Source organism: Rhinatrema bivittatum, chromosome 16 (genome assembly GCF_901001135.1).
Source record: "Rhinatrema bivittatum chromosome 16, aRhiBiv1.1, whole genome shotgun sequence".
Classification (NCBI taxonomy): Eukaryota; Metazoa; Chordata; class Amphibia; order Gymnophiona; family Rhinatrematidae; genus Rhinatrema; species Rhinatrema bivittatum.
In genome coordinates, this window is record NC_042630.1 from 31,454,494 (window position 1) to 31,477,768 (window position 23,275).

General features: G+C 45.3%; 1 protein-coding gene across 13 annotated transcripts in view; it reads right to left on the bottom strand.

Moving 5' to 3' along the window:
- BOLA1 (bolA family member 1) overlaps window positions 1-23,275 on the bottom strand; it is a 315,604-nt gene that overhangs the window by 2,159 nt on the left and 290,170 nt on the right. For 2 of the 13 annotated variants that reach the window (XM_029581111.1, XM_029581109.1), the window contains exon 1: window positions 313-598. The exons of 7 other annotated variants lie outside the window; for them this stretch is intronic. The gene's annotated coding sequence lies outside the window, so the exon portion shown is untranslated. Of the gene's footprint in view, window positions 1-19; window positions 210-229; window positions 600-23,275 lie in introns of those variants that run through there. 4 more of the 13 variants (XM_029581113.1, XM_029581100.1, XM_029581105.1 and 1 more) reach the window with 4 other exon arrangements.

Consider the following 23,275-nt stretch of genomic DNA (forward strand, 5'->3'; position numbering starts at 1 on the left):
GAAGCTCCATGTGACTTACTGGGGGACTCAAGGCACGAATCTTTCATAGCAAAGATTGTTTTCCTTTTTTAAAATAGGACAAAACTAAAAAGAAGCTGGTGATTGGAATGGAAGCATACTGATGTCTGCATATTTTGCTCTACCCCACCACTTCCCTCCAGCTGTAAAAGGATCTCCCATCTCTCCCTCCCCGCCTCTGGGGTTAAAGGGATTTTCCTGAAAACCTCACATTTTCCTGCCAGCAGCTTTGCCAAGAAAAGCCAGATCTGTCCATAGGAGAAGAAAAAAAATGCGTCCTCCCCCAAGCTGTACCTTCTTGGATCCCTCTGCTCAATTTAGCTCATTTGCCACAAGATATAAATTTAAAGTAAATCCATTAAATAAAAGCAATAAAACGGCACAATAATATTCAGCACTACTCCCCTCCTTCTACCCTGGGACGTGAATCCAATAATACTTCCGGCTTCTGTGCGTGTATTCTGGGACGAGTAGTTTTCCCGTCAGCCTGCAAGCGCTTCTTCCCTTCGGCCAGCCAGAGGGCTCATAAACTACAACTCCCGGCATACCCCCCTGCGACCATACGGATTTTTGTTGTTGTTTTGTTTTCCCTTCATATTTATGTCAGCACTCGAACCGTCGAGGTCTCGTGGCAGCTCTCTCTATAGCGACTAATAAAGAACTGGGCGTGTATAGAGGATTTGAGGGGGTTGGGGGAGGAGCGGAGGGGAGGCAGGTACATGCATGCAGTGAGCGCCGCAGCCGCCAGGTAGCAGACTTGCTCCATTATAAACAAATACCGTCCTCTCATCCAAATCAACCCGACAGGCCGATCCGCTTCTGCCTTTATCTGCAGTGCATGCAGGGAGCTGTAGTTCCTACTTTATTAATCTAGACAAAACAGACTGGAAGAGCCTGAGCGTGGAGAGGGGCAACACCCCCTCCCCGCAGATGAATATAGAATAGGTTTGACATTACCTGAACTGTTAAAATTTTGCTGTTTTTTTCATCCCCACACACACACCTGATAGAAAGATACTTCCCGGGGTTTTGCCCCAATTTTTAAACCCTTCCCAATTTAGTCCAGCCATTTCAGCCACACTCCCTGGAATGAGGGATATTCTTGGAAGACAATTGACTAGAAAAACCAGCGGAATGCAGGCGGCTGCTTATAACGCTGCCATAAAAAAAAAAGAAAGAAATCGCCACCAAACGTTTTATGTCAAATTCTTCACGCCGCCTGTAACCAGTGGGGGGCGCCTGCCTCCAGCTTTGCTCCCATTTCTTTTTAAATTTGTCCTGGATATTTATAATGTGCATCTGAATCTTTCTATATTTAAAAACTCAAACATACAAAAGAATTAAGAAAAGATGTTTCAGATTGACACAGGGTACATCAAACAGATTGCCATGTATGCAAATCAGGCTCAAATAGATCAGTAAAACAAATGCACAGCACAAGAACATAAGAAGTTGCCGTACTGGGTCAGACCGAGAATCCATCAAGCCCAGCATCCAGTTGCCAACAGTGGCTAATCCAGGCTACAAGTACCTGGTAAGAACCCAAACATTAAATAGATGCCATGCTACTAATGCTGGCAACAAGCAGCAGCTATTCCCTAAGTCAGCTTCGTTAATAGCAGTTTATGGACTTCTCCAGGAACTTGTCCAAATCTTTTTTAAACCCAGATATGCTAGCTGCCTTACCACATTCCCTGGCAATGAATTCCAGAGCTTAATTGTGCACTGAGTGAGAAAGAATGTTCTCTGATTTGTTTTAAATGTGCTACTTGCTAACTTCATGGAGCGCTCCCTAGACCTTGTATTATCTGAAAGAGTAAATAACTGATTCACATTTACCCGTTCTAGTCCATTCATGATTTTATAGACCTCTATCATATCCCCCCTCAGTTGTCTCTTCTCAAAGCTGAACAGCCCTAACTTCTTTTGCCTTTCCTCATAGGGGAATCATTCCATCCCCTTTATTATTTTGGTTGCTCTTCTCTGTAAGAACATAAAGCTTGCCATGCTGGGTCAGACCAAGGGTGAATCAAGCCAGGTATCCTGTTTCTAACAGTGGCCAAGCCAGGTCACAAGTACCTGGCAGAATCCCAAGGGGTAGATAGATCCCAAGCTGCTTATCCCAAGAATAAGCAGTGGATTTCTGTATCTCTCCCTTAATAATTATTAATGGACTTTTCCGCCAGGAACTTGTCCAAACCATTTTTAAATGCAGCCATACTAATAGCTTTCACCACATCCGCTGGCAACAAATTCCAGAATTTAATTATGCATTGCGGAAAAAAATATTTTCTCTTACTAGTTTTGAATGTATTATCCAGTAACTTTATTGTGTGTCCCCTGGTCTTTGTAATTTTCAGAAAAGTAAACAACTGATTAACGTTTACTCATTCCATTCCACTCATTATTTTATAGATCTCTATCAAATCTCCCCCTCAGCTATCTCTTCTCCAAGCTGAAGAGTCCTAACCTCTTTAGCTTTTCTTCATAGGGGAATTGTTCCATCCCCTTTATCATCTTGGTCACCCTTCTCTGTACCTTTTCTGATTCTGCTCTATCTTTCTTGAGATGCGGTGACCAGAACTGCATACAATACTCAAGATGAGGTTGTACCATGGAGCGATACAGAGGCGTTATGATATTCTCTATTGTATTCTCCAGTCCTTCCTAATAATCCTTAGCATTCTATTGCTTTCTTGGCTGCTGCTGCACAATGAGCAGAAGATTTCAACGTATTTTCAATGATGATACCTAGATCCTTTTCCTGAGTGGTGACTCCTAATGTGAAACCTTGCATTTTGTCGCTATAATTTGGTTTTCTCTTCCCTAAATGCATCACTTTGTACCATTTAGCCCTACTCTTATATTTTCTATCTTTTAACCAGTTGGCAATCCACAATTGGACACTGCCCCCTATCCCATGACTTTCTTATTTATTTATTTATTTAAAGAGTTTTCTATACCAAAGTTAGTCGAAACATCACATCGGTTTACATCGAACTAACGGAAGGAAGGAAGTTACAATAAACAGGGAGGGGGGAATGGGTACAGTGAAACAAAAGGAAAGCAAGAAGGCATAGGAACAAATCAACAAGTGAACTAGAGAGCCATGAGTACAAAATCAAAATCAGAGTCAATTCAAATCAGCGTCAATCCAGAACAATATGATATCTCAGTTCTATGGTCGTCAGGGATTTTAGGGAAAGGCTTGTTTGAAGAGCCAAGTTTTAAGTTGGGCTCTAAATTTTATAATGCATGGTTCAAGTCTGAGATGGGTCGGGAGTGAATTCCAGTGCAAGGGTCCAGCAATGGAGAGTGCCCGATCCCTCGTAGACGTGAGGTGTACTTTCTTCTCTCATGAGGGACTTTGTCAAATGCTTTCTGGAAATCCAGATACATTGTATCAACTGGTTCACCTTTATCCACATGTTTATTTACACCCTCAAAAAATGTAGCAAATTTGTGAGGCAAGACTGCTCTTGGTTAAATCCATATTGGCTTTGTCCCATTAAACTATGCTTGTCTATATGTTCAGCAATTTTGTACTTTATGATAGTTTCTACCATTTTGCCTGGCACAGAAGTCAGACTCACTGGTCTGTAATTTCCTGGATCATCCCTTGATCTCTTTTTAAAAATTGGTGTTACATTGGCAACCCTCAAGTCTTCAGGTACCATAGATGATGTTATTGATACTTTACAAATTTCCAATAGCAGGTCCGCAATTTCATTTCTAGGTTCTTTCAGCACTCTGGGATGTATACCATCTGGTCCAGATGATTTGCAATTCTTTAGTTTGTAAGTTTGCCTTAGTACATCTTCCAAGTTCACTGCAATTTGTTTCAGTTCCTCTGAATCATCACCTTTGAATATCATTTCTGGCATGGGTGTGTGCTGCACGCATTTTCGAAAAGGCCCAGCCACATGCGTAACCCCCCGATTTTACGCACGCAGCCAATCAAAAATTCAGGCTTTAATGAATTCTTTGCTTTAGTATTCACTGAGGAAGATGTAAGATATATACCCATGCCAGAAATGATATTCAAAGGTGTCTGTTGGTAGAATCAAAGTCCCCTTGTGGGAGTGTAGAAAAGCAGAAATTCGAAAAGATATTCCAAGACCAGTTGATTCACATATTTGAAGTGAAAGCAAAGTGTTTTAGATTTTATCCTGCTCTCAACCAGGAGACAGTGGTAGCTGTTACAAAATTGGCATAATATAGTCAGTGGATTTGGACCCCTACCAAAAAAACAAAATTACATAATAATGACGGCAGAAAAATACCAAATGGTCCATCCAGTCTGCCCAGCAAGTTTCCTATAGCAGCAACTGCTGCTCCATGCAGGTTACCCCCAAGCCCTATGTTAAGAGTAGCAATATTTACAATCAAAACTAAAGTCTAGCTGCATGCTTTGTAAAAGTTGGAGCTGTCTAAAATCTGCTTGGGAATCAGACGGGTGGACTGTGAGTTAGATTTATGTTCTTATGCTAGAAAATGCTCTGTTTCTGCTTCTCTACAAGAAAAGTGCTATAAACTTATATACCGCTGGTCTATTACTCCTGCAAAATTACATCGTATATACGCTCATGTGTCAGACTCTTGTTGGAGAAAATGTGGAAATTTATGGTGGCAATTCGAGACAGTTGTATCCCTTTCGGGATCTTCTCTTTCAGTGGGTTTCTCAGTCCCTAGGCATCATAGCCACTAGAGACCCGAGATATGTTTTATTAAATATTCCTTGTCCCGGTTTAGATAAATATGCACAACGCTTATGTCAGCAAATCTTTATTGCAGCTAGAATTCAATTGGCTTCCTACTGGAGGCGATCTAAGACCCCCTCGGTTTTGTTCACCGCTTATGTAATATTCACCATTTAGCGCATCTCACTGCTACTAGACGTTATCGCTTATCTGCTTTCCGAAAGACTTGGGAATCACTAACTCGGTGGCTCCAAGTTTCAACTTCTTCATTGTTTTCCTGAGAAATAAGATATCTGACTATATATTAGGCTCTGAGCTTTCTCTTTGGGATATTACTGCAGACTTGATAACGGATTGGCCTTTTTGTCATTATTAATGCCTAGATTTCTTACTTTTTGGTATTCTTAATGATATATCTTATGACATTGTCGAATTTTCTTGGAGAACGTCAGGATTAAGTGCTTTTAATTTGCTTAGCTCCCATACTACTTCTGTATTTTTGTATATTTATATCTGGCAGTGTACATATGACAAAATATTGGGAAGTCATATATATCTGTTTATTGTATATGCTAACTTTTAATAAAAAATGTTAATTACAAAAAAAAAAGCTGGAGTTGTGTGAGATTGTATTGTATATTGAATAGAGTAGTTGATGCGGTTGATGATCAGCGAGTGTACAGCACCTAGGTCACATTTCCCAAAGTTGTTTCACAGTTGACAAAGTTGGCATGGATGAATTTCCACTGTGAAATTCTGGTTGAGCTGTTCAGAGATTATAAGGAGATTCTTGAAAAGGAAAGTAAAATTATTAGAGGACGCTCTTGTTGGCTTAACCAGTTACTTTTTCCCGTGTATTAGCTGGGATGTTTTTTTATTCCATCAACAGTGGGACACCTACTTTTAAATTTATAATTTAGTCTTGAGCTGACAGAAGCAGCAGATGGGCTGCACTATCCTATCATTAACACGAGTAGGTTTCAAAATATGCTATCAGGAAGTTGAAAAAGTGAATTTAAAAGGATGATACATTGGTGAAATAGGTTCAAAGTTCAAAACAAGAATGAATCTCCAGGACACAGGGAAGAACAAGGTGATACAACATGGTGCGGAGTTGGTGAGGGGTGCATTATTCAGGCCAGACCCTTTCATTAATGACACTTAAAGGGATTGTCGAAATTACCCAGGAATGTAAGAGCATTCTCAGTTGTGGCACCTACACTGTGGAACTCTTTGCTGGTTCAGTAGCAGCTATCTGACTGTTCAAAATCATTTAAAAGGATGCTGAAGGCATTCTGTTTTTTTTCACTGGCCATTTCCAGATGCTTGATCAGTTTTTGTTCTGGGGAGGGAACTTTGTGATTTCATTGAGGCCTGAAGCTGTTAAGAGAATGTCAAATGCTATTTTCAGATTTTATGTTTGTTCGGGTTTGATTTTCTGTATGTACTCTTGTATACCGCTTAGGCGCCCTAGGCATAAGCGGTTTATAAATACAAATCTGAACGTAACATGGATCAAACCTTAGGAAGGAAACACAAAATGGAAGCCTCTTTCCCTCCCCACCCTGGCCTTCCTCACGCCTCACCCAATCCCTCACACCTTGCAACAAAACTTTAAGATTGCAAAGGGACATCCTACCCATGTCTGCCTCTCCCTACTCTTTACTAACTTAACATAGAAACATAGAAACATAGAAATGACGGCAGAAGAAGACCAAACGGCCCATCCAGTCTGCCCAGCAAGCTTCACACATTTTTTCTCTCATACTTATCTGTTTCTTTTAGCTCTTGGTTCTATTTCCCTTCCTCCCCCACCATTAATGTAGAGAGCAGTGATGGAGCTGCATCCAACTTGTTTTAAATCAAGCTCAGGTGCTGTGAACCCAATCGACAATTTACCTGCACGATAAGGGAATGTGGTCCTTGGTTCCTTCTGCACTGGGCCCAATGAAGAGAGCAGAGCATATCTGCACATGGTGTGAAAATCTGCGGGTACCACATTATACATGCAGACTTTATGGAGGATTTGCAAAGCAAACTGGCTTGTGTAAATTCACTTTAAAATTTCTCAGGAAGTTGGCATTCACTGGCGGAAAGTCGCACTTCCTGTACGGAGGGCAGAATTTGCCTGCGTGCACTCCCATGCATACGTTTTTAAATCAAAATGTACGTGTGTAAGTACCGATTCTGCCTCCCCCCTGGGATGCTTCTGCTCAGCTTGCGCCAAAGCACAGGCACGACCTTTTAAGAACACTCGGCCTTGGGCTGTTTTACTTCCATCCCGCGTGCTCCTAGCAGTTTACAATATATGATTAAAAGCATACATAATTTAGGCTCCATTGAACCGCAGAAAACCAAATTTTATGCACGTAAATTGCCCCCTACAAAGTACCAGTAAAAGGTTTCCTGTTAATTCATTTTTAAAGCTCCTTCAGCTCCTCTCCTGCACACCTCTCATTAAAGCTCAAGGGAGCAGCCATGTTTGAAAAGCAAACAAACAAAAAAATAAAATTACAAAGAAGTAAATCCTCTATGCACACCCCGGAACTGGCAGTGGAAGGAAGCACATGGCTACAGAGATGGCCACCAGCACCTCTGGCACCGAAGAGACAAGCTGGTTCCTCCTCCTGTCCAGGCAGGACGTGTGGGCCCGGACCCACCCATCGCCGGCCACTTACATGCGAAGCAGCATTTGGCACTGCTCTTGGGCTGTCCCTGTCTCCTTCCCCTTCTCCACTAATGACAACGTGTTAAGCAGTAAAACTATCAAATCGGATTCCTCCTCTCACCTTGACTTGAGTCTGTATGAGGGCTTATCGGAAGGGTGGCACGAGGCACAGCACCTATGCAAAATGTCTCGGCAACTTTCCTAGCACAACCTCCCCTCCAAGAGATTGCCTTACCAGTAATAAATATACCGTGCGAAACGATATAATGTTAGAACCATGCGTACCTTATGTATAGAGGACTTTCTCTGCTGTACCCCACCGAGGCAAATGAAAACAAAATACACAGGGAGGGGGGGAGAGATTCTTTTCCCATCCCCTTCCTCTCTCGGAATAGATACAGAAATGTAAATTCACCTTAAAAACAAATTTAAGCACCGTTGTTTTGTGACTGTGAGCTCCAGCTGAATCATTTTTTAAGCTTTAAATGTTCTCACATTTTGTTTCCTACCGCTTCCCAACATGAGGTGGCGGCAGCTCCAGAGGGCCCTAATTCGAAGCTGTGAAATCTGGTGGGGTGTGGGAAGTATGTGTGTGAGGGGGGTGCCAGTACTGCTGAGCTCCACCAAGGCATCGGCACCTTCAGATTTTATAGGAAAAACAAGAAAATGCCAAAACATCAGTGCTAGGACAAAAATCAGTCAGATTAGGATACTCTGATCCTTTCTGATTCCTACCAGCAACTCACATCGGAAATGTACAGAAGCAATTTCTTCAATTTTAAACACTGCCAACATTGCCCACTGCCCACGAGGCGCATAAGCCCTTCCCTTACGTGGAGAATAAACCAGACCGACTGAATAGGACTTAGAGCAGGCCCGGAGCCTATACCGGGAATGGAAAGGGAGAAGGGGAGGGGAGAGTCAGGCCTGCCGAAATCCAGAGGTAATTGATTTGCTTAAAGCCTTCAGGAATGCATCCCCCTGTGCCCCAGAGCAGGGCTCCTAATCAGGGCTTAATTATGAGTCACCTAGGCCTCGGAGAGATGAAGGCCAACTGGCTGGCCTCACAGGACCTGTGAGGCCTAGTGGAGCTCAGGCGTTGACCCCTGGGCTTTGGGAGTTGAGTAACATGAGCCGAGGCCAGGTGTGTGCCTGCAGGACACTGGCAAGATCACTGCTTCTCTCCTCTCTTCACTGTCCCCGCCCACCCCACAACTTCCTTTCAAGCACAGCCCTTTCTCTCCCTCCCCCTCGGCCTCTTTCCCTTCCTTATTATCCATAATTAATTGATTCATTTGACCCTGAAGTTGAAAGTGTAGCAAAATAAAAGGAGAGAAGTGAGCAAAGAAATGAGCTAAAATGAGGTTAAGGCAAGGTTGAAGCATCCTCCACAGAGGGCTGGAGCTGAGGGGGTGGTGCAAGCATGGGGCCCCCCCTTGGCAAACCTGAGTGAAGTCACCAAGGCAGCCAGGCCCTGTTCCTTTAGTTTTTGCCCTGAGATCCAGGGTATCTGATGCTGGCCTGGCCTCTGAAAATCTTTACTATGGAGACAAGATCCACGTTATATGTTACGCTATCAGCTCCATCTTGTCTTCCCCTTTGTAACAGCACAGTCCTGGGCTCCCGATGACTTAATGGGCTCAGAGATGTCTCTCCTACCATTTTAGGGACTCTCACACTCATTGTCAGGGCGCGCCCTGGCGTACATGGACGAGTTAATAACAAGTGTGTGATTACATAAGACAGTCCGATTTTCAGACCGTCTGATTTGCAGTTTCTTTCAATCTAACCCTAAGTCTGCAATTCTCTTTTCCAGTGGGCAACGGTGTACATTTTAGCAGGATGCCAAAGAAAGAGCAGACCCACACCAAGTGTGTTGCCCTGGACTGTGTTTTGCATGTGGCACTGGGAAGGGAGGGGTAAAGGATAGCAGGATGGCTCAGCACTTGAAGGCTAATGAAAGGGATCAGTCCCCTCCTGTCTGCTGAGAGGCATTAATCTACCACTTCAGCTTTTGATCTCTTTCACGTTCCCCAGCGTTTGGTAGCAGAGGGGAAAGAAATGGACTGAAAAGGATTAAAGAGTTAGCAATATCTGCCTCAGTTATACACTCCAGTACCATGTTAAGACTCTCCTCAAGGGACACGCCACCTTTTCTATCAAGTCTCTGCTCTTTCATCTTGTGTATGTTACAGGGGCACTCAATCATTCTGCAAAGTCTCTGCTCTTTCATTTCACGAACAAGACAAAACTCACCGGAGAGCTCACTTGCTACTTTACAAAATAACCTCGGACTACTGCTAAGAAGGATTACTATACTCAACAGATTGAAAATTCTGTGAATAAATCAAAACAGACTTTCCATATGATAATTCATGTTTATACCTGGGTAAGACGATTCCATCTTTATCAGAGCATTGTAAGAACTTGCACATTTCTTTACCAATAAGATTGTCAAACCAGCATGAACTAGACCTAAAAGGTCCAGCGTTTTAGCCAGGGGATAACATGGCTTCATCCTTTACCAACCCTTGATGGCGTTATATGGGATAAGTTTCACCAGTTCAGTAGGCAGGAGCTTGAGAGGGCTGTGATATAAATACGCCTTACCCCAGTCCACAGGACCCATGTCATTCTTCACTTATAAACAGGCTGATACAGTAAACCACACGGGAGAGCAGGCGAGTGCCCGCTCTCCTGGGCGCGCGATTCAGGAAGCAAAGGTATGCAAATTAGGGCCCGCGGTAAAAAGCAGGCGCTAGGGACACTAGCGCGTCCCTAGCGCCTCCTTATTGACAGGAGCGGCGGCTGTCAGCGGGTTTGACAGCCGGCGCTTAATTTTACCGGCGTCGGTTGTCGAACCCACTGACAGGAAAACGGATGCCGGCAAAGGCATAGGCTCGGTGATGCACACAAGCCCCAGGACGCACGTATGTCCTGGGGCTTGAAAAAAGGGGCGGGGCGGTCCGGGGCGGGGGCATGGCCAGAGGCCTTCGAAGGCCTGCTAGGCCGGGGGATCACGCGCCGGCCGAGTGCCAGCGCGCGCAACCTACGCCTGCCCAGAGGCAGGCGCAACTTAAATAATAAAGGTAGGGGGGGATTTAGGTAGGGCTGGGGGGCAGGTTAGATAGGGGAAGGGAGGGGAAGGTGGGGGGGGGGTGAAAGGAAAGTTCCCTCCGAGGCCACGGGGAAAGCCATCGGGGCTCCCCTTGCGCGCGCCAACCCCGGATTTTGTAACATGCACGTGGCTGCGTACGCATGTTATAAAATCAGGTGTAGATTTGTGCGCACCGGGTTGCACGCACATAGGTTCCAAAATCTGGCCCTATATGTTTTGTGACGCTTTGCACGTCGACTGGTTGAGGATGATTGTGCAAGTGCTGGTATTTACAAGACTGAAGTATTGTGGCGCCCCCCTTAGCAGGGATTCCAAAAACAGATTTGCACTACCTCCAATTGGTATAAGATTCCAAGAATTAATTTGGGCGGAAAGTACAGGGACAGTATCTCCTCCCATTTAGCCCAAGCTTTGCTGGCTCCCAGTTGGTCTCTGAATAACTTTCAAAATTGTTTTACTTGGTTTTTAAATCCAGAGTACCTAAGTGCTCACTTACTATCATGCAATCTAAATTGCACGCTTTCTTCTTCACAGTCCTCGTTGCTAGACTTCTTGCTCAAATTAGCAGAACTTAGTATGACCCAAGAAAGAGCCTTCAGCGGTGCAGGTCTTGTTATTTGGACCAAGTTGCTCTCCAACCCCTGAAGCCTGGAGCTAAGAGGATTATTTTTTTTGCAAAATAGCAAAAACTTGGCACTTTCGAAAGGCCTCCAATGGCTAGGGCTTATGTTCATTTTCTTCTTGGGTTCAAGCAGATTAGATTTTGGCCGAGATTGTGAAATCAAGTCCTTTTCTCTTATGATTGCAAACATTAGGGGCATAAACCCTGGCTCTGCGTGTGCATCTGCTTCTGAAAATCCATCAGGGGCTTGTACATGTAAAAGTAGATGGGGAGCCCAGTTTTGTGTTGTACGTTTTGTGTGCAGTAAGCAGAGGCGTCCCAGAGGGCAGAGTCAGCACGCAATTTTTGAATTTTAAAAACTATACGTGCAAGTCCCCCACGCACAGGTGTAACTCTGTGCGAGGTAATGCGTGTGCGCACTCTTGTCAATTACACAAGGATTTTCAAAACAAATTTAGGTGCATGAGTGCGCTCTGAAAATCCTCCGTAAAGCCTGTGTGTACCTTGTACGTTGCACAGCCTCGAATGCATGCAAATCTATCTCATGAATATTCACTGTGGATATCCTGGAAAGCTGATTAGTTGGGGGTCCTCCCGAACAGGTTTGGGAACCACTTCTCTAAGAGGTTAATATTCAGCCATGGGTTGTTCAGGTACATTACCTGGATAAACTTATCCAGATAACAAACTAGATATTCAGCAGGGCAGCCAGTTAAAAGCAGGTCCTTGGGATAAGTTTATCTGGGTAACTTTAGGACTACTCTGTGGCATGACCAGAGTTACCCGCTTTCCTTACCCAGGTAACGCTGAATATTGGTGCTTTCTGGCTAAGTTACCCCTGAAAGTAAGTTTTGTCCTGAGATAAATCAGTGACGGTTGGTGTGGAGGGATTTTTAAGCCCTGCAGGTTGTCCAGCTAACTGCCAAACTTAGCCAAACTGCTTGAAATGGGCCTCAGCTCTAAGTATTTTTTTGTGATGATAGTTTTCAGAATTATTTGATTGTAATTGTAAAAAAAAAAAAAAAATTTGATGTGATTTATGGATTTATTTGGTATTGTTTAGTCATCCGAATATCCATTTTCGGATTACTTATTCCTGATAAATATATTTTTATTGCTTTGCTGTACCTACAGTACATGAATGTAATTTGCTTTGAAGTACCTGAAAAAGTGAAATATAAATCATAAATAAATGAATGAATATTTTGTTATTGCTTTTTCTTACTGTCTGAAACATACATCTGTGAGGACTTTTTCTGTTGTGATCTGCTAGGAGCATCACTGGCAGTCTAGCAGACTAAAAACATTTCAATTAAATACATGTATGTTACAGGGGCACTCAATTCTTCTACAAAGTCTCTGCGCTTTCATCTTATGCTTGGTCTGGAAGAGCCGGAACAGCAGCCAAAAATGTAGTTGGCAGGACCGCACTGAAGCCAGGACCAGGATACTCAGATGTGTGGTTTTGCACAATGGTGTGGCAAAGGCTGTGTGTGTGTGTTAGAGGGGAACTGTGCTAGGCAAAGAGTAAAAGGCTTCAGTGTAGAAATAACAGACCTATAAAGAAAGAGACATTTTATACTGAGCTGTGAAATGTGTTCCCTACAAAGCATTAACAGATTTCTTTGGGGATTGGTGCAGTTAAGAATTAAAGTCAAGAAAAGTTAACTTTCTCCCTGGGAGCATTCAGGCAGCTGCCAGCCAGACCAAGTGCACCATGGGCACTTAATCCTTCTCCAAAGCCTCTTGCTATTCCATCTCATGCATGTCATGAGGACACACAACCCTTCTAGAAAGGCTGTGGGCAATACAGCCCCCCTGGGAGTTTTCCTTACAAATGTGCTTGCATCCATGCTTTGGGAATCACATAGGATTCTCCCTGAGTCTGCAAGGCTTTATTGCAGTGCATTCCGGGAGTCAAGCCAACTGGAGACACCGTTCAAAGAGGGGCGATGTTTAAAGGTACTGCCATAAAAGAGTGTCGAGAAGCTACAGTTTAAGATGTTTTACCACATCAAGGCTAATATTCCGCTGACAGATTTAGTATGATATTAACTTAATAAGCCACAGCAGTACATTAACGTGGCACGCTGACTCCCAACCTCAGGATCCAATAGTGCACGTATCCCAAGTCTTCTTTCTGTGCAGGGGAGTGACAGCAGGTTCAGATCAAGATACCTGATTGGCATGTCAATTTTCTACGTGCGTTGCCAAAGTAGTACATGGGGGCGGGTCATTTAGCCTTCACAGGGCTAAAGTCAGTCGCAGATTTTAGCCTGAATTGTCACGGTGAGCTCACGCACATCAGTCCCCTAGGAAAACTGGCAAGTTGGCTGGGCACCCGCACCAACATACACTGAACAGGTGTAACCTTGTGTACGTAGATTTTTGAGCATACTTCTGAAAATCTAAAGTATGCTCATAAATCCTTTCCCTGCCCTGACCCCCCCCCCCCCCGAAATATTAGATTAGTATTCACAGTAAAATAAAATTATGAAGTACAGAAAAGACAAGGTCAATCTCCAGATTCTGGTGCTGATCCTTATTGGCCCTGGTCAGACATTCTGGCAGGATCCCACCCATGTTTCTCTTCTAGCTGCTGTTTCTTCTTTTTCCACCAGGATTATACTATTATTCCTGCTCTTTTTTTTTTTTAATGATGTGCACCCAAATTATTTTTGCTTTCGTTATGTTTTTCTCCCTATCACACAAAAAAAAACCAGCACTGGTGCCCCAACATTTAAAAGTTGATGCTCACCCCCACTCCTTCTCTCACCTCACCTTCTCCCCCCCATCCATGGGGTTCATAAGTCCAAATGGGGAGAAGCATGATCCCCAGTCACTCCCATCCCACAGGCTTCCTATTTCAGAATGGTGCTGGAGGGCTCAGAGGCTGGATGGCGGTACGGAGGTATGTCCACATAACAAAATAGCGCCAACGTTAAGTCCTTTCAACACCAGTTCCCGAATGGGGATCACTCCTGCCCCATTCGGACCCCATGATGAATCAAAGAGTGGGGGAAAGCCTGGGGGGGTGGGCATTTTTTTTATTTTGGGGTGCTGTCAGCTGCCTTTCTTTTTATTGATGGGGGTGGGGCTGATAGCTGCTTCATTGAAAATTGAGCAAAATGAAACAAGCTACATTTTGTTTTCTTTTTTTTTTTTTTTGGTTGTTTAGTTTTCAAAATGAAATAGGACATGTTACTGAAATTTCCTCACTTCTTTTGTCTGTGATCTTCTTGTTAGTGCTGGGCAATGTGCCCCTCTGCTATCTTCGCATTTCGCACAGTACTGGAGGGACTGTGCTTCGGTTTCTGGGTTTTCTGTGGTAGACTGCAAGCAGAGACTGGCTTTTGGGGGGTTTGCAGTTCAGATTCTGCCTACACATTGCTATTTCTGGCTTGTGGTCAGATATTCTGTGTTTGGTAAAGGTCTGTGTTTTGCATGGGTGGCCAAAGCAAGTTATTCTGCTGGCATGTCATTTCTGTGCAGGAATCCATTGTGGAAGGTGTATTGCTGTTCTAGGGTAAATGTATTTAACTATTTCTTACTTATTACATTTATGTATTAATTGCCTTACTGTTAAAAACGCCCAAGGCGATGTACAACCAAATAAAATACAGTACACAGAATACAATCATAAAGTAAAATTGTGAAATACATTTCTTTACCAATTATCAACAGCTATTACTTCTGCTAGATCTCACTAATACTACAATGGTCACAGTACAAGCACTTAACCCCATGTTCACAATCTCATTATTATGTTGCAGTGTTTGCTGTGCTGCCTTTTCATGGGGGGGGGGGGAGGGGGGCCTGTTGCTGCTATTTACACCCTTGGAAATTAGTACTATTAAGATAAGGCGGGTTTGCTTCATAGATGCTAAGTGTGTTTTTTGCAGGGTTTTGTGTTACTTAACAAAGGACAAAATTAGAATTGGTTACAACAAATTCTCGCATTAAAATAATAATCAACAAAGCTAAGAGAATATTCTCAAAATATAAAAACCTTTGATACAATTTCATCTTTTCTAAGAACTGAATATTACATATCTTCAACAGCACAATCAAATACATATAACCATATGCAATATACCAAAATACAGACCTACCATCAATCATGAATAACAAATCATATCAAAGACAAAATAGAGCCCAAACAACATTTCTGCAATGAGTTATAATTACTTCTAGGAGTTTGTTCATCATTTGGACAATTTTTATGCAATTCTTCTTAATGTCTGGACATGTATTCTATGGCAGCTTTATAGTATTTCAAGCTTTGTAGAACGATTTGTAAAACATCTAAGAATTGTCTGTGGTTTTGAATGGATACCTATGGTAACCTTTCTGTATGTTTTGTATGATATACCATTGTTATTATATGTTTATATGTTTGATGTTTTTATCTTTTTATTTGGGCCCTATTATGTCTTTGATATGTTTTGTTGTTGGTGATTGATGGTTGGTCTAGATTTTGGAATATATGGTTCTATGTATTTGATTGTGCTGTTGAAGATAAGTAATACTCAGAAATGATGACACTGGATTAAAGTTTTTGGTTTGTATATATTTGGAGAGTTTTCTCTTGCTTTTCCCTTGGTTTTGTTGCTTCCTTCACAAAGTGCTAGAAGTGAAGGGAGTTTGTATCGCTGTTACTGAAGTGACACCAGAATTTGAATAGTCTTTTTTTGCATGGTGGGAAGTGTCCTAATTCTGCTTTGCAGCCTTTACTCGGGCTGTTTACAGAACTGGATTTCTATTGAAGTTCTGTTCCATTCTGTATAGTTACGGGCAGCAGTGTGAGTGTGTGGGGGTGGGAGAGGGGCGATGGGTTACAAGAGAAGAAGGATATTGTAGGGGTGATGCAAAGAATAGTGAAGGTGGTGGGAATTTACATTCTAACAGTAAAAGATAACCAGAAATGGCAGGAAAGGTTGACATGATAGATAATCAATGAGGTGCGAGTGCTGCTAAAATTAAGATGCCTGCTGGCTTGCTTCTTTCTAGCTATTACAATGGACAGTTCTTGTTTTTTTTCTAAGTGTTGGTCAGTCTGCGCGTCCTTCAGTTCAGCACACTGTCCCTGGGGGAGGTGATGGCTCTCGGGCAGATCCCTATGCAGCTCAGGAATGCTGCGGTCCCTGTTGAATGCACTTGGTGGGGGAGTTCCATAATGTATGAATCTCCGCCTGACAGCCAGAAGCAAACATCACAGCAAGCAGATGCCGAGCATTTTCTGCTCAAATGAGTGGGAACAAAGTGGCAAAAGACAGGCAGAGAAGGACAAGAAGTTGGGGGGGGGGGGGTTGTGTGTGAGCGCAAAGCTCGGTGAACACAAACCTGGGAAAACCCAGGAGAGGAAGCAGTGTCATGTTTCTGAATAATTCCTTCAACCAAATCCTTTGCCAAACTCTGTTGCATGATTATCGAGGGTCCCTGGCCTGCAATGCTGAGCAAAAGCATGGTTAGCCTGCCGTGCATCCAGAACAGGGTCTGCTCCAAACTGATGATGGAGAAAATGCACATTCAAAGCAGAAATCCCCTGTGTTCAGCTCTCCTAATGCGGGAGAGGAAGTCAGACTCGTCCATGTACTGCACAATGGCCTTTTCCTACAACATCTTCCCATCTGAACTTGGAAGCGGGAGGTTAAGTGACCTGTTCAAGGTCTGCATTCACAACAGATTAGGGGGATGAAATTGGGATCATGGCTCTGTGCTGTAACCACTGCACCATGCCGGCATCCCTATAAACCTTTCCTGAATTTAAGAATAAGCAGGGCCAGTTTAAAGGGGAGGGCAGGGCTCCAGCACCACAAGGGCCTCCCCTGGTGAAGTTGAGGCAGAGCTTTAGGGGTGCTTTACACTGGCTGGGGCCACTCTTTGGTTTCCTCTCTGAGCCCTGGAGTTTCTCGTTCCAGCCCTGAGAATCAAACAGGGCTGGAAGGTGGGGGGAGAGGAGAATTAACCCTTTGGAAGTTCCAGCTGGCCACCTGTGGCCCTTCCGGTCCCCATTCCTGGGGGAGGAATGCCACCCTTTAAGCTTGCTGCTGTTAGGGATAGCGGTGGAGGCATTTGTGGTACTTCCTGATTTTTTTTTTATTTGAATGTAGCCAGGTTGATTTTAATCATGTTTTCTGTAATAAATATATTTCCTGAAATCTTCCATAGCCTGTGTGTCTCGAACAGACTGAAAGTTATACGGGGCAGGGACTCTCTCTTATGTGCTTCCGTACAATGCTACATACGCCTCTGATCAGTGGTATTAGGAATAGTAATCCAGGGAGCAGGAGTATCCTTTTGAAAAGGCTGGCGAACCTGCTAAGAAGAGCGACTGGAACCCTGTCCCTGTGAAGAGGTCACTGACCTGCTCCCACAGGAGGCCCAGAGAAATGGGGCCAGTGCTTTACCACTGGCCCTAGAATTCAGGAGACAGCGAAGAAGAGGTGGAAAACTCTTTTGGAGGGCAGTCCTGCCTTCCAAGGCAACGCTGGTGGCAGCTCATGTGTGATTTGCCCAGTAGTTGGTGACTAATCTCACCCTCGGCTCTCTCTGGGCACACATTTTACTGACTCATAAAGGCCCGGCGGGGTTCCTCTTAGGGATACTAGTCTGATATCTATTGGAAAACATAAACCTTAAAAGGCTGTTAACGCTGAAAGAGAAAGTCCAACTCTTTCACTATTGTGAGCAAGCGATGTGTATTCAGAAAACCAATCAATCAATTCTTCATGCTCTCTGCCACATTCCACAGTGGAAAGAGAAACACATTTTTCCAGGGACTTCAGTTCTTTGATAGTAGAGGAGTGAAAACAGAATGGAAGAAATGTTGTGTGTGTGTATGTATATATATATCTACAGTAACAACAAAGATATTAAAAATAGTGCTCTCAAATAATATATAACTCAGAAAATAGAACCCTGAAAAACACACAGATCCAACTGAAACAATAATGATCTGCTTCAAATAAGTGACGTCAAACACTTAACTGAGATGAAAAAGCCAGTTCATAACTTACTGCATGCAGCCGTAAGCACTTTCCCTGGCCGTTTTGTCAACGCCAGGCTTTGCAAGAACTTGTAATCATTACTGGCACAAAATAACATCCCAGTGCATTATCAAAAGTCCCGATTTGTGAAATCTGCGATAAGCCAATCACCATCAAAGTGGGGATTATCATTCACAGTACATGCAATAACCAAACAGTATCTAATGGCGCTGGGATATCTCAAAGTAGGTTCAGCTTGGAACTTAAAAAAATATTCTGCATTAAACATCCCCACTTTGACGGTGATTGGCTTACCACACACTTCACATATCAGGACTTTTATAATACACTGGGATGTTATTTTGTGCCAGTAATGATTACAAGATCTTGCAAAGCCTGGCGTTGATAAAAGGGCCAGGGAAAATGCTTACGGTTGCATGCAGTAAGTTATGAACTGGCTTTTTCATCTCAGTTAAGTGTTAGACTTATCACTTATGTAAGCATATCTTTAATGTTTCCGTTGGACCTATACGTTTTCAGTGTTCTTTTTTTTGGAGGTTTATATATATATATATATATATATATATATATATATATATACATATTTTTAACTTGGTGCCCTTCCACTGTCCTTTGAAAGTGAGATACGCTGCTTATTCCTCCATGGTCCCAAGAGAGTGATGATACCTTCCTCCCAAACACAAATCCCCCCCCCCCCCTCTCTCCCTTCAGCATTTGTTTCCATGAAAAGGGAGGGGGCAAAGGAGAGCAAATCCCAAAAGCATTTGTAAAAAGTAGTTAGCTGCATGCTTAATTATCTAAGCAGAGGCTGGAAATGTATGGCTTAATTACAAATCCAGGTAATTAACAGCCCTGAAATGTGGCTCGTTTTAGTAGGGGTGATTTTAGGGAGGCTGGTTCGCAGAGGGCTTGGCGGTGACTCTGAAAAGTCAGCTGATGCATCTCAGAACAGTCAAACAATATATGCCCCCCTAGGAAAGGGTGTAGGGAATAACGAGCATTAATTAATATGCTCTTTGCAGGCACCCTGTCTGCCAAAATTTGCATTTTTACATAAAAATGATATTCCCCTCACACCACTGTCATCTCAATACTTCTCTGGTAAGTTCTCCAACTCACTCGGAGCCAGCCCCTAAAGGGGGGTTATGGCACCATGATCCTTCATTCGTAGCAACCCATAGTTCATCCCTACACCTTCCACTTTCCTTGTCCTACCCTTCTATGTGTCCCAATCATTGTTGTGTGAGGTCAGGGATGGGAGGATGGAGTGAGGTTCCATCTCAGTGTGTGAGGTCAGGGATGGGAGGATGGAGTGAGGTTCCATCTCAGTGCGTGAGGTCAGGGAGAATGGAGTGAGGTTCCATCTCAGTGTGTGAGGTCAGGGATGGGAGGATGGAGTGAGGTTCCATCTCAGTGTCTGAGGTCAGGGATGGGAGGATGGAGTGAGGGTCCATCTCAGTGTGTGAGGTCAGGGATGGGAGGATGGAGTGAGGTTCCATCTCAGTGTATAAGGTCAGGGATGGGAGGATGGAGTGAGGTTCCATCTCAGTGCGTGAGGTCAGGGAGAATGGAGTGAGGTTCCATCTCAGTGTGTGAGGTCAGGGATGGGAGGATGGAGTGAGGTTCCATCTCAGAGTCTGAGGTCAGGGATGGGAGGATGGAGTGAGGGTCCATCTCAGTGTGTGAGGTCAGGGATGGGAGGATGGAGTGAGGTTCCATCTCAGTGTATAAGGTCAGGGATGGGAGGATGGAGTGAGGTTCCATCTCAGTGTGTGAGGTCGGGGATGGGAGGATGGAGTGAGGTTCCATCTCAGTGTATGAGGTCGGGGATGGGAGGATGGAGTGAGGTTCCATCTCAGTGTGTGAGGTCAGGGATGGGAGGATGGAGTGAGGTTCCATCTCAGTGTGTGAGGTCAGGGATGGGAGAATGGAGTGAGGTTTCATCTCAGTGTGTGAGGTCAGGGATGGGAGGATGGAGTGAGGGTCCATCTCAGTGTGTGAGGTCAGGGATGGGAGGATGGAGTGAGGTTCCATCTCAGTGTGTGAGGTCAGGGATGGGAGGATGGAGTGAGGTTCCATCTCAGTGTGTGAGGTCAGGGATGGGAGAATGGAGTGAGGTTCCATCTCAGTGTGTGAGGTCAGGGATGGGAGGATGGAGTGAGGTTCCATCTCAGTGTGTGAGGTCAGGGATGGGAGGATGGAGTGAGGTTCCATCTCAGTGTATGAGGTCAGGGATGGGAGAATGGAGTGAGGTTCCATCTCAGTGTGTGAGGTCAGGGATGGGAGGATGGAGTGAGGTTCCATCTCAGTGTATGAGGTCAGGGATGGGAGAATGGAGTGAGGTTCCATCTCAGTGTGTGAGGTCAGGGATGGGAGGATGGAGTGAGGTTCCATCTCAGTGTGTGAGGTCAGGGATGGGAGGATGGAGTGAGGTTCCATCTCAGTGCGTGAGGTCAGGGAGAATGGAGTGAGGTTCCATCTCAGTGTGTGAGGTCAGGGATGGGAGGATGGAGTGAGGTTCCATCTCAGTGTGTGAGGTCAGGGATGGGAGGATGGAGTGAGGGTCCATCTCAGTGTGTGAGGTCAGGGATGGGAGGATGGAGTGAGGTTCCATCTCAGTGTATAAGGTCAGGGATGGGAGGATGGAGTGAGGTTCCATCTCAGTGCGTGAGGTCAGGGAGAATGGAGTGAGGTTCCATCTCAGTGTGTGAGGTCAGGGATGGGAGGATGGAGTGAGGTTCCATCTCAGTGTCTGAGGTCAGGGATGGGAGGATGGAGTGAGGGTCCATCTCAGTGTGTGAGGTCAGGGATGGGAGGATGGAGTGAGGTTCCATCTCAGTGTATAAGGTCAGGGATGGGAGGATGGAGTGAGGTTCCATCTCAGTGTGTGAGGTCGGGGATGGGAGGATGGAGTGAGGTTCCATCTCAGTGTATGAGGTCGGGGATGGGAGGATGGAGTGAGGTTCCATCTCAGGGTATGAGGTCAGGGATGGGAGGATGGAGTGAGGTTCCATCTCAGTGTGTGAGGTCAGGGATGGGAGGATGGAGTGAGGTTCCATCTCAGTGTGTGAGGTCAGGGATGGGAGAATGGAGTGAGGTTTCATCTCAGTGTGTGAGGTCAGGGATGGGAGGATGGAGTGAGGGTCCATCTCAGTGTGTGAGGTCAGGGATGGGAGGATGGAGTGAGGTTCCATCTCAGTGTGTGAGGTCAGGGATGGGAGGATGGAGTGAGGTTCCATCTCAGTGTGTGAGGTCAGGGATGGGAGGATGGAGTGAGGTTCCATCTCAGTGTGTGAGGTCAGGGATGGGAGGATGGAGTGAGGTTCCATCTCAGTGTGTGAGGTCAGGGATGGGAGGATGGAGTGAGGTTCCATCTCAGTGTATGAGGTCAGGGATGGGAGAATGGAGTGAGGTTCCATCTCAGTGTGTGAGGTCAGGGATGGGAGGATGGAGTGAGGTTCCATCTCAGTGTATGAGGTCAGGGATGGGAGAATGGAGTGAGGTTCCATCTCAGTGTGTGAGGTCAGGGATGGGAGGATGGAGTGAGGTTCCATCTCAGTGTGTGAGGTCAGGGATGGGAGAATGGAGTGAGGTTTCATCTCAGTGTGTGAGGTCAGGGATGGGAGGATGGAGTGAGGTTCCATCTCAGTGCGTGAGGTCGGGGATGGGAGGATGGAGTGAGGTTCCATCTCAGTGTGTGAGGTCAGGGATGGGAGAATGGAGTGAGGTTTCATCTCAGTGCGTGAGGTCAGGGATGGGAGGATGGAGTGAGGGTCCATCTCAGTGTGTGAGGTCAGGGATGGGAGGATGGAGTGAGGTTCCATCTCAGTGCGTGAGGTCAGGGATGGGAGGATGGAGTGATGTTCCATCTCAGTGTGTGAGGTCAGGGATGGGAGGATGGAGTGAGGTTCCATCTCAGTGTGTGAGGTCAGGGATGGGAGGATGGAGTGAGGTTCCATCTCAGTGTATGAGGTCAGGGATGGGAGAATGGAGTGAGGTTCCATCTCAGTGTGTGAGGTCAGGGATGGGAGGATGGAGTGAGGTTCCATCTCAGTGTGTGAGGTCAGGGATGGGAGAATGGAGTGAGGTTTCATCTCAGTGTGTGAGGTCGGGGATGGGAGGATGGAGTGAGGTTCCATCTCAGTGCGTGAGGTCGGGGATGGGAGGATGGAGTGAGGTTCCATCTCAGTGTGTGAGGTCGGGGATGGGAGGATGGAGTGAGGTTCCATCTCAGTGCGTGAGGTCGGGGATGGGAGAATGGAGTGAGGTTCCATCTCAGTGTGTGAGGTCAGGGATGGGAGGATGGAGTGAGGTTCCATCTCAGTGCGTGAGGTCGGGGATGGGAGGATGGAGTGAGGTTCCATCTCAGTGTGTGAGGTCGGGGATGGGAGAATGGAGTGAGGTTCCATCTCAGTGTGTGAGGTCAGGGATGGGAGGATGGAGTGAGGGTCCATCTCAGTGCGTGAGGTCAGGGAGAATGGAGTGAGGTTCCATCTCAGTGTGTGAGGTCAGGGATGGGAAGATGGAGTGAGGTTCCATCTCAGTGTGTGAGGTCAGGGATGGGAGGATGGAGTGAGGTTCCATCTCAGTGTGTGAGGTCAGGGATGGGAGGATGGAGTGAGGTTCCATCTCAGTGCGTGAGGTCAGGGATGGGAGGATGGAGTGAGGTTCCATCTCAGTGCGTGAGGTCAGGGATGGGAGGATGGAGTGAGGTTCCATCTCAGTGTGTGAGGTCAGGGATGGGAGGATGGAGTGAGGTTCCATCTCAGTGTGTGAGGTCGGGGATGGGAGAATGGAGTGAGGTTCCATCTCAGTGTGTGAGGTCAGGGATGGGAGGATGGAGTGAGGTTCCATCTCAGTGTGTGAGGTCAGGGATGGGAGGATGGAGTGAGGTTCCATCTCAGTGCGTGAGGTCAGGGAGAATGGAGTGAGGTTCCATCTCAAGTGTCTGAGGTCAGGGATGGGAGAATGGAGTGAGGTTTCATCTCAGTGTGTGAGGTCAGGGATGGGAGAATGGAGTGAGGTTCCATCTCAGTGCGTGAGGTCAGGGAGAATGGGGTGAGGTTCCATCTCAGTGTGTGAGGTCAGGGATAGGAGGATGGAGTGAGGTTCCATCTCAGTGTGTGAGGTCGGGGATGG